This window comes from Schistocerca americana, chromosome 6 (assembly GCF_021461395.2).
Source record: "Schistocerca americana isolate TAMUIC-IGC-003095 chromosome 6, iqSchAmer2.1, whole genome shotgun sequence".
In the NCBI taxonomy this organism is placed as follows: domain Eukaryota; kingdom Metazoa; phylum Arthropoda; class Insecta; order Orthoptera; family Acrididae; genus Schistocerca; species Schistocerca americana.
The window spans coordinates 36,984,956-36,997,861 of record NC_060124.1 but is presented as its reverse complement, the minus strand read 5'-3'; positions in this window follow the sequence as shown (position 1 = coordinate 36,997,861).

The window sequence follows — 12,906 nt, the reverse complement described above, 5'->3', positions numbered from 1 at the left end:
GTGCAGTAATTACGTTACTTACGTCACTGCACACCGAAGTCACTCCCATTCTTGTAAAGTGGGGCATAACTCAACAACACTGCCGTTAATTAAAGCTTTGATCTATCCCGTGACCTGGCACCATTTGTTTACACTTGAAAATCTTGTAACGCTGAAACTGCAGTAGCAAAGAAAACCTTGGCAGCCATATGTGGAATACTAAGTCATTGCAACAAATGTGACAGGGGCGTAGTGCCTACACTCTGGTTTCCCACTAAGACGAACTGAAATCTGAGAACTCCGTTATTTGGCTGAGGTAGGACCTGAAACCTAGCCATTTACGTATATTATTGAAGTGTGCTCAAGAATGGAGAATTTCTTTTAGTTTGTAGCAATTAATATAACTATTAAAACTATTTTCATAATACTTGGCGATGATGAATGAACTAGTGATGCTGAATTAAAAACTTACAATCAACACGCTGTTTCCACACACTAACAGTAAAGGTTTGGAAAAAAATGGTTTTCTTTTGTTTTAATTCTCTTCCAAAATACTGTCTCCTTTGTTATTTTAGCGTTCGTAACTTTAGGCAATACCTAAATGTACCAACAATTAGCAAATTATCACACAACTCAGTGAAGAACAAAATAAGTATAATTTTATGATAGGACATTGTTTGCACAGGTAACATTTCGTCCACATAAGGTACGGACGACTTGAGACACAGGGCAGGCGAGGTAATAATGCCCTTATTTCAGCTCATACGACCATTAGAAGGAAGGCAAAGAAGGGCTTTGGGTCATACCGAGAGACAAAGTCACTTACTCGGGTTGCTCGTCTCTGGAAAGCTCATACACACTAACATTCACGTCATGTTAAGCCGAGAACACCAAAGACGTCCTCCTATTTTTAGAAAGCCTTTGTAAAGCATGCCAACAGCTCTTTTGTTTCCCCAGCATTTGTGCTTCAACACCGATGACGTATGAATACTTACCTCGGTTCCAGAAATTAAACGAAAAGTTATCTACTGCGGTAACTCTGTGTCACATACAGGCAGCGATAACAACCTCTAAAAGAAAATATCTAACACAGAGCGCCGCACTTGCAAATACTTAAGATCATCCATAGAAGCCCACATTTCGCATCAGATAATGGAATGAAAGATTTACACTGATTCGCTTTCTCTTCCTTCACTTACACGTACCTAAGGGTGAAGCATAACGACCAAAGGTTTCATTAGAAACAAGATTGTTGGAAGAATATGTGAGCAGATGAAGACGCATTTTAAGCACAATTTTCATGGACATGTTTGCTTTCGAGCAGCTGTATCGATATTTACATGAATGCATTTAAATCATTTAAGAAAGCATTGTTTCCAGTCAGTAGTTCTGGTAGATGAAGGAAACTGAATACGCAAGCTAAGACTGGTTTATACACGACGAAAGTAGAACCGGATCTACAGAAACTGCCGCTTTCCTACTTTAGGTGAATGTATACTACGTAACAAAGAACCCCGTTGGATTCCTTTAGAAAAACACAGTTGCTAGCTGGACCATCTACAACAAATAGCAGGTACGAGTTTTCTCTGGAGGAAGCCAGGAAAGAATTCACAACTTTCAGTAGAATCTAGTTGGCTGGTCAAATAGTGATCATTTGACGTCTTTCACACCCAACGTCACTGGTTGGAATGTGAGGATAATGTGTGTGTGTGTGTGTTTTTTTTTTTACTCTGCCCTCTCCCCATATGATAGTGGGTGTTTCAAGGTATATAACACAAAATTTAAAATATTAAAATGAGTTCAATAGTATATGTTTTTTAAAGTTATACATTTCCTACAACTTTTTTGTCAGTTAAAGAGTTAAAAGAGCCAATTTCTTTGATGATTTATAACTCCTATTTCGCAATTTTGTAAATGACGCTGGTAGGCGATTTGCACTGTGGATATTGTTAAACGACTTCTGCCAGAATGACAATAAGTACAACGCTCAGAGCTGTCACGTTTTTATGTCAGAATTGCTTATCTGCATTACATCCTGCCATAATTCACGTCAGATCAAAGTAGTAGCCTTGCATTTCACAGGAATTTATTTAAACAATGATTTCTCAATTTTGATTATTTGAGCAATGTCCTAAGAAAGGAATAATTTGTTTGGTACGTGTGTGTGTGTGTGTGTGTGTGTGTGTGTGTGTGTGTGTGTGTGTGTGTGTGTGTGTGTGAGTGTGTGTTGTTGGTTCAGTTGGAAAGCGAGTGTATGCACGGGTATGTAGGTATGTAAATGAGCATAGCAGCATTAATTTGTAGTATCAAGCAAAGGTGCTCTAGACTGCTTCATTTACGGGATGTAGCTTTGCACGACTGATGAGATGTTTCTCATTGTAATGAGACATATGAAAATTTTATATGAAACTCAGAAATATATTCTTCTTAACGAGGTACGCAGTTCCGTGAATTACGATCAGTAATGAGCAAAATCTCTGTTGTCACGTCGCCGTTATTTCCTTTAGTGGCCCCTGTCAGTTGAGAGACGTTCAATTCCTCATTAGGGAGTCGTGCGTTCAGCAGCTATCAAACAGCTTTCTATTTATGATCACGTACCAACTGCCTTGTGCATCACGTTAGGTCAGCTACATGCATTCGTCTCAACAGACCTGCTGTTGCAATTACGTAAGCTCTCAATATTACGTTGCAACACAAACGTGTACCTCGTAATTTCTCACGTGCATAAAGCTAATAGATTTCACTTTAAATGCTACGGACGCTGGTACGTCGGTGAGCGTAAAATAAATGGTTACATGTTTTCAACAAACAGAATACATCCAAGAGTAGAAAGTTAGATATTGTTAATAAACGAAATACGATAGTCAGTTGCTACCTAGTTAAGAAGTGGTGAGCAGACACGGAGCAGCAGTTTAGTAATGATGAGCACAACTGATCCAGTGACAGTTAATATTATTCCTAAATCAACGGATAGTTTCAGCCTGATGGAAGGGGATTATCCAGCAGAAACAAGATCCCATCATTTCGCGTGTGTGAAATGTGTACATTCTAATGTGTGCGGGTACATTTCATCTTGTTCGTTACACTGCAACAAGACTTCGTCTTCACTGTATTACGTCCTGCAACCAGTAAGAAACTATGTATGAGTTATCGACAAATTAGTTGCTTCTTGAGCTGTTATGGCCGTCAGTAAGCGAATGACAGATCAGAAATTTCTGAACTTATAGTAATACATTTCATATTGCCTGGTTTGATGTTTGAAGCCGTTTAATAACTGTGGAAATGAAGGAGGAGAGAATTGGTTTATGTAGGAAGGTAACTGTTTTCCCAGAGATTACAACTCCATTCCGATGCAACATCACATGTTCATTTTGTGTAGCTTTCCTAAATAATCACTTGCAGATGGGCAGATACATTCTCACATGAAGTCATCTCTCCGCCTGCTACTACTCGTCAAAACGTTTACCTCTCTTATCGTGACTATCAAAAGCCTTCTAGCATTAGGTGGTGAAAAGCAGTATACAATATTTCAATTATGTTGACGCGTGTGGTCTTTTAACGTAGCAGTGATCCACGCTACCTGAAAGAAAAGTGGTAGGATACAATATTTCTTACATGTACACACCTTCGGCTAGTATGTAAATGATTAGAGTTGTAATTCTCTGTGACAGGTAAAGCGGCACTTTAGTGTTGTTTGTGTTCAGTGTTAATACAAGGCCTGGTAGAGAATACAAGGCACGGGAACAGTGTCAGATGTTAAATACCACGTTCTCGTATAGAAGAGCGTTACTAGCACTTGACAGAGTTTCAAAAGGGCCTCATTGTGAGTCTCCATTTGGCCCTCTGGCCGAATCGAGCAATACGCTGGTTTGTGGGACGTTCGGATATGACAGTAAGGGCAAATATACTCGTAATCATGGTTTCGGTCGACCACGTCAGACCAACAAAAAGAAGGGAGGATCGACATCTTTTGCAGCAATCAAGTCACAGCCTTTTCACATTTGCCCCTGCCGACCGACAGCAAGTAATGGACTCCCTACAGCATAGTATGTCATTCCGCACCTTTCGTCGGAGTTAAGCAGCAGCCGGACTAGATAATTAGTTCCACGCGTAGGCTGCTGTTAACAGCACAACACAATGATGTGTTGCCGTGACTGGGAAGCACGAGACTGTTCAATGGCGTCGCATTCTGTTCAGCGAAGAATCGCGGTTCTGCACTACCCCATTCTTCCAGTGCTTTGGAGAGATACAGCGATGTTACTCGTGGCGTCATGGTGTGAGGAGCCATCGAGCACGTCTTCAGGTCACAGCTGGCGGTTTGACGGAAATTCGATGGCACGTCGGTACGACATGGGTGTCTTGATCTCATATGTTATCTTTCATGCAATAGTAACCTAGTACCATTTTTCAACGGGATAATGCTCATCCACACAAGGTACGTGTCTCTAAGAGCTATCGGCCTGATGTGTTGTCACTCCCGTGGCGAGAAAGGCCCCCGGATCTATCGCCGATATAATACTTACACGTGGGACCAGCTCGACGATGACTCCGTCCCAGTGCCAAAATCCAGAACATCAAGGTCTAGGCACAACAATTGAATGCCATCTTGGATACAACAACTTTACGACATCCTACACAACCGAATCAGTCTATGCATCCTGCCGGCCGCAGTGGCCGAGCGGTTCTAGGTGCTTCAGTCTGGAACCGCGCGACCGCTACGTCGCAGTTTCGAATCCTACCTCGGGTACGAATGTGTGTGATGTCCTTACGTTAGTTAGGTTTCAGTGGTTCTAAGTTCTAGGGTACTGATTACCTCAGATGTTAAGTCCATAGTGCTCAGAGCCATTTGAACCATTCTATACCTCCAGGTCAGAGGCGGTGCAGTATCATACTGATAAGTGGTCTCAAACTGCCAAGTTATAAATTTGACTCGATTTTGTGATCACTGAAATACCCATCTCAAACCGTAAAGTTTCATTTCCTTTCCTCATTCCCGTCACTTCTTGTCAGGCAGCGCATTATTTGTAGACCTAGTAAACGCCTCCAACAACGTATATGGAATAATATTTTTTAAAAATCTGAGAGAGAGGCGTGATTTCCAATTTACGAAAACTAAATCAAAACAACAAAAGTAGAAAATTAAAAAAGATAAATTTCTGTCTAGAGTGGTATGAGGCAAGCTTGCAAATTATTGCCACTGTTTAAGGAAATATAGTGTTGCCCCCCCCCCTCGATGTTCATGTCGTTAGAGACGAAGCACGTGTTTGGAGCGGCAAAGAACGGAATGAAGGAGTATGGAGGAGTAACCAGAAATAAATATTTCTTAAAAGTGTTCATTTTTTCGACTCGTTTGATACAGTCTATCATTAGCTACCTTGCGATAATATTTCCATCTCTGCGTATCTACAACACTCAATTATAATTTGTTTTGAATATTCTACTGCCCGCCTGTAACGTCTTTCCCCTCTACTGCTCCATCCTTGGCCAAGTTGACTCTCAGATTAATGTAGGAAACAGCCGAAATTGCCAAATTCATTTTTTTATTAAATTGCTGACTAATTTCGAGCTACCTGAACCCATTTTCAAATCATCCAGACAGACAAAAAGATTCTGTAACATCAGGCAAACCGTGTTAATATCATACATACATTTACATCGAAGTCAAGTGTTTCCCTGAACATTGGCAGGACAAACAAAAAACTCAGTTTTCTGAAAATCCACATAATTACTACTCCTGGGTGCTCTAGCAGGCCTGTCACTACTTTTTCTCTTCTACCAGTTAGGCTACTTTCCGTACCTACTCATTTTACTAATTTTTCGTTTCGCACTTCATCTTCAATTCAGCCGAATGGTTAGCGTCGCAGCCCTCAGTGTGTAGTACTTTTCTGTTCCGGGTCTGAGTTAATCATTAACAAATCTTTAGTAATGGAACTGATGACATCAGCAATATGACAAGTAAAACGAGACGTTCTGATAAAGAAAATGAAATGAATGAAAAACCGTGCTTGAAAATCGGCGGAGACGGTTTTCGTAGGCAGTCGTTAATAGGATACTGCTGACACTCCATCAACAAAGATTTGAATCGCCAACGCTGGCGTTCATAAAAATGTTTACAACAGATTGCAATCGAACTTCGTAAAACATCAAAAGATTGTGAAGGTAAGTTCTATGACTGACCATGCAAATTTGCGTGTAGTCTACTACAATGACGGCTGATCGATTGCATCAACTTATCAAGACTTCCACGTTTCCTCGACTCAAACTGGCATTGAAACAGATAAATACACGTCAGGGCAAGGCAGTTAGAATGGTTTATTCAAATAACAACATTTGATAGCTTAACTGATACATTATCACAGAAACTGTACGCCTACATTGATATTAGCGCACCTCCTATCGAAGCGTACGTCTACATCGGAGGCTAAGACAGCAAAGAGTGAGAGGAAGACAAGATCCTTCGCTACAGAAGCTAGAGTCATTTGTTTCAACATGGATTAATTGACGTTTGAAGAGTTACAGATTATTTTCACATGAATTACTACGTCCAGCTGTGGAGCGGTTGGTTGTCCAGTTAATTTAGAAGAAGGAGTGTCCGATGTTATTTCAGTGACTGCAATAACGAGTTATATTTACAAAGAACTCGGCAGTATGAACCCACCCCTTCCGGCCAGGAAGCACGCAATGGTGCGACTGGGACGGGTGTCTACAGACGTAGTATCCTCTCCAGAGGAAAGGTGGCCCACAGCTGTTCTTGATATCGTCAATATTGACTATGGGAAAGCTGGCTTCCGACCTGATCCCGTACGTGTCCTGTCGGGGACATATCTGTGGATCTTGATCGCCACGGGAGTACCTCAACATCTCGCAGACAATTCTTAGAGACACGTACCATGTGTGGACGACCATTTCACTGTTAACAAATGTCACTACAATATGGTAGGGTGAGCGGTAACACATGATGAAGCGGGATATTCGTTAGGTACACATGATGACGCAGGATGTACGTGAGGTGTCGTCAGAGTCCGCTCGATCACTACCATCTGTCACCTGAAGACATACTGCATGGCCCCGGGCACCATGACGCCGGCAGAAACGCAGCTGTACCTCTCCAAAACTTTGGAAGAACGGGACCTCTCCCAAGGTCGCCACCATACGCGCTGACTACCGGCACTCAGTGTAGTGCAGAACCGCGACTGATCGCTGAACATAATGCGACGCTATTCGAAAGCAGTCCACGCTTCCCGGTCACGACGCTGCCGTTAGTGTGATGATGATGTTGGCTTGTGGGACATTCAAGATCGTGCTCATCAGCGCCCGTACAAGTTCCCAGTCTTTCCTTTTTCAGTCTCGCCACGTCTCGAATGATGATGAGGGCATGAGCACAACACAAACACTCAGTCCCCTTGTGGAGGGAATCCGCGACCTGGCCCGGAATCGAAACCAGGGTCCCGTGATCCACAGCCGTTTGTGTTGTGGGTGTTAACGGCAGCTTACGCGTGGGATGTTAATTGCTTAGTTCGGCTGGTGATAGTTTCCAACTAATGGTGCAGGAGAATGCCTGCTCTTACGTTCCATTCCAGTCAAACATAGGGCCACCACCACACCAGAATGCTCCATAAACCTGGATATCGTATGCTTCGGCAAGCGAGCCAAATGGAGACCCACAACGCGCACATTTCAAACTGAAACTGGTAGCGCTGTCACTCACGAATACGGGACATCTCTTTGGCCTTCACAATGAACGCTCAACATCTGTCGCCTTTCACGCCCTTTATATACCCCACTTGGCCTACTAACGACACTAAACACAAACATCACTAATGCACTGTGGTGCAACTGAGTCATTGACATATCGATTGAATTTTCTCGTTATAAGAGTAATGAAGGGCGATCGGTTTCAGTAATTAAGAACCATTCAAAAGCCACGTAGCACAAAATATTTTTTTATTCAGAACAATCGGTTTCAACATTCTTAGCTATCATCTTTAGGTCTTCGATTTATTTATTTATTTATTTTGTAATAAAACACGTCCATTTGACGCTCACCTTATGCACAAGATGTCAAATGGATAAAACTCAGCACTTCATAAACGTTTTAAATTCTTGTCATCGCTAAATTTTGCAATGTGCTGAGCCACTTGACATATTGTACATGAGGTCAGCATAACATGAACGTTTTACTGAAAAAAAGAAAGAAAGAAACGAGCTAAGACTGTTGAAACCAGTTGTCTTGAATAAAGAATATTTCGTGCCATCTTGGGTTTTGAATACTTTTTAACATTCACGTATCCGTAGATGACGTGCACCTGTACGAATGCTACAGCTTTCTGTCAGGCAGTACGTTGTCCATTCCTTTAAACACTTACTTTGTATCTCTCTCACATTCTGCCGGATGGATTATATTGTCTGTGAACTCTAGCAACGGTATGTTTTCCTCTTACATTTCGGAATTTCCATCCCTTTCTTTATTGTTCCTTCGAGGTACTGGTAGAATAACAGTGGAGATAAGGTGCAACCCTGCCGTATGTTCTTCTTAACAAGAGTTTGTCTTTCTTGAACTTCCATTTTCCCCACTGTCCTTCATTTTACTCCTTCAGGCACTGTGGCGAGAAACATAAAACCTTAACTCTAAAAATGGTGTCCTACTACTGCTTCTCTGGCATCATATGTGCTTAGCATGTTACCCATCGGACCTGCCATGGATATGCTTGCTCGCAACAACTTCGTCACGGTCCTCCAATAATCAGTGGCGGCTTTGTGGACTGACATACAAATCGCTATGATGATGTTCCCCAAAAGCATTTTCAGGTCATCTTTGATTCTAAGCCACGACATTTAATGGACTGCACTGCATGGAGGCATCGCACTGCACTAAATTCTCATAGCCAGCGCTAATACTCAGCTCCACATTCTAATCATTGTGTGTTGTAATATACTGCTTAAAAGAAACGTGGGAACACTTGTATCAACATCCGGTATTTTAAACTTACACTCCTGGAAATGGAAAAAAGAACACATTGACACCGGTGTGTCAGACCCACCATACTTGCTCCGGACACAGCGAGAGGGCTGTACAAGCAATGATCACACGCACGGCACAGCGGACACACCAGGAACCGCGGTGTTGGCCGTCGAATGGCGCTAGCTGCGCAGCATTTGTGCACCGCCACCGTCAGTGTCAGCCAGTTTGCCGTGGCATACGGAGCTCCATCGCAGTCTTTAACACTGGTAGAATGCCGCGACAGCGTGGACGTGAACCGTATGTGCAGTTGACGGACTTTGAGCGAGGGCGTATAGTGGGCATGCGGGAGGCCGTGTGGACGTACCGCCGAATTGCTCAACACGTGGGGCGTGAGGTCTCCACAGTACATCGATGTTGTCGCCAGTGGTCGGCGGAAGGTGCACGTGCCCGTCGACCTGGGACCGGACCGCAGCGACGCACGGATGCACGCCAAGACCGTAGGATCCTACGCAGTGCCGTAGGGGACCGCACCGCCACTTCCCAGCAAATTAGGGACACTGTTGCTCCTGTGGTATCGGCGAGGACCATTCGCAACCGTCTCCATGAAGCTGGGCTACGGTCCCGCACACCGTTAGGCCGTCTTCCGCTCACGCCCCAACATCGTGCAGCCCGCCTCCAGTGGTGTCGCGACAGGCGTGAATGGAGGGACGAATGGAGACGTGTCGTCTTCAGCGATGAGAGTCGCTTCTGCCTTGGTGCCAATGATGGTCGTATGCGTGTTTGGCGCCGTGCAGGTGAGCGCCACAATCAGGACTGCATACGACCGAGGCACACAGGGCCAACACCCGGCATCATGGTGTGGGGAGCGATCTCCTACACTGGCCGTACACCACTGGTGATCGTCGAGGGGACACTGAATAGTGCACGGTACATCCAAACCGTCATCGAACCCATCGTTCTACCATTCCTAGACCGGCAAGGGAACTTGCTGTTCCAACAGGACAATGCACGTCCGCATGTATCCCGTGCCACCCAACGTGCTCTAGAAGGTGTAAGTCAACTACCCTGGCCAGCAAGATCTCCGGATCTGTCCCCCATTGAGCATGTTTGGGATTGGATGAAGCGTCGTCTCACGCGGTCTGCACGTCCAGCACGAACGCTGGTCCAACTGAGGCGCCAGGTGCAAATGGCATGGCAAGCCATTCCACAGGACTACATCCAGCATCTCTACGATCGTCTCCATGGGAGAATAGCAGCCTGCATTGCTGCGAAAGGTGGATATACACTGTACTAGTGCCGAGATTGTGCATGCTCTGTTGCCTGTGTCTATGTGCCTGTGGTTCTGTCAGTGTGATCATGTGATGTATCTGACCCCAGGAATGTGTCAATAAAGTTTCCCCTTCCTGGGACAATGAATTCACGGTGTTCTTATTTCAATTTCCAGGAGTGTATTTTGTTAAAGGCGGTACCTGTCGTCATATTGCGTAGCTTGAGATCTTTGCTTTCAATGTAGGCAACAACTAAAGTCATTCGTCATCTATCGACTGCGTTGTGCATTACAGCATCGGGTGACCCCTGAGAAGGAAGTGAGGCACACAGACGGCAGTTGTCATTTCTGGACATTGTATTCCAGCAAGCAGATGCAATGCGACATCTTAAAGCATTGCAAGTTGGAACGGCACTATATTTGATCCAAGAAGGACGACCTTTCCAACTGGGTCGTGCGGATGGCAGTGTCTCCCCATGTATGATCCATAGGTTGTGGAGAAGCTACAGGGAGACAATTCAGTATACAAGGCAAATTGGACAAGTTCGCTGACGCATTACAACCTTAACTGCTGAGGTCATCAGTCCCCTAGAACTTAGAACTACTTAAGCCTAACTAACCTAAGGACATCACACACATCCATGCCCGAGGCAGGATTCGAACCTGCGACCGTTGCGGTCGCGCGGTTCCAGTCTGTAGCGCCTAGAACCGCTTGGCCACTTCGGCCGGCAAAGTGTCCTAGTGTAATGTCCTTTGCTTTCATATCTTTCTTTACGAAGTACTTAGTCAATGCTCGAATCTCGATTTTTCCCATCTTCGCAGATCACTACGCGGGAAGAACAACACAGCCACGTCACCGCCACAGCTCTCTTCCGAGAGCCGGCCGGGATGGCCGAGCGAACTAGGTGCTACAGTCTGAAACCGCGTGACCGCTACGGTAGCAGGTTCGAATCGTGCCTCGGGAATGGATGTGTGTGATGTCCTTAAGTTAGTTGGGTTTAAGTAGTTCTAAGTTCTAGGGGACTGATGACCTTAGAAGTTAAGTCCCACAGTGCTCAGAGCCATTTTTTTCTCTTCCAAGAGCACTTACCTGGCACACGTTTACAGGCAACAGTCCAATGAATATCATGTGAACAACTCATTGAGCTTGCGCTGACCTCTCGTGGTGATTCCGAGAACTTTTCAAACCACCCTCGTACTATGGAATGATGAGGTATACTTGAAGCTCCCTAAGGCTGTAGATACAGCAATTAAGAATAGCCCATTAGGCAATATAGTTGAAAAGGAATGGATATCTCTAATAAGGGCAGTCACAGAAGCTGTAAAGAAAAACATAGGTACGAAGAATGTAACTGCGAAGAAGCCCTGGGTAGTAGAAGAAATACTTCAGTTGATCGATGAAAGAAGAAAGAACAAATATGTTCAGGGAAATTCAGGAATACAGAAATACAAGTCGCAGAGGAATGAAATAAATAGGAAATGCAGGGAAAGTAAGACGAAATGGCCGCATGAAAAACGTGAAGAAATTGAAAAAGAAATTATTGTCGGAATGACTGACTCAGCATATAGGAAAGTGAAAACAGCCTTCGGTGAAATTAAAATCAAGGCTGACAACATTAAGAATGCAACGGGAATTCCACTTTTAAATGCAGAGGACCTGTCCTCGAAATAGGTGGAAAGAGAAAATTGAAGGCCTCTATGAGGGGAAAGATTTGTTTGATGTTAAAGAAGAAGAAACGGGAGTAGATTTAGAGGAGGTAGGGGATCCAATATTAGAATCATGATTTAAGAGAGCTTTGGAGGATTTAAGATCGAATAAGGCAGAAGGGATGGACAACATTCCATCAGAATTTCTAAAATCATTGGGGTAAGTGAAACAAAACGACTATTCACGTTGGTGTGTAGAATGTATGACTCTGGCGACATACCCTCCGACTTACGGAAAAGCATCATCTACACAATTACGGAGACTTCAAGAGCCGGCAACTACGAGAACTATCGCACAATCAGCATAACAGCTCATGCATCGAAGATTCTGACAAGGATAATGAACAGAAGAATGGAGAAGATAATTGAGGATGTGTTAGATGATGATCAGCTTGGCTTTAGGAAAAGTAAAGGTACCAGGGAGGCAATTCTGACGTTGCGGTTGATAATGGAAACAAGGCTAAAGAAAAATCAAGACACGTTTATAGACTTTGTCGAACTGGAAAAAGCGTTCGATTATATAAAGCGGTGCAAGATGTGCGAAATTCTGAGAAAAATTTGGGTAAACTATAGGGAGAGATCGGTAATATACAACTTGTACAAAAGTGAAGAAGATGACCAAGAAAGAAGTGTTCGGATTGAAAAGAGTGTGAGACAGGGACGTACCCTATCGTCACTACTGTTCAATCTGTACATCGAAGACGCAATGATGAAATTAAAATAAAGGTTCAGGAGTGGAATTAAAATTCAAGGTGAAAGGATATGAATAATACGATTCGCTGATGACATTGCTATCCTGAGTTAAAGAGAATGACAATTACATGATCTGCTGAACGGAACAAACAGTCAATGAGTACAGAATATGGAATGAGAGTAAATCTAAAAAAGATGAAAGTAATGACAAATAGCAGAAATGAGAGTAGCGAGAAACGTAACATCAGGATTGGATCGTTCAAATGGTTCAAATGACTCTGAGCACTATGGGACTTAA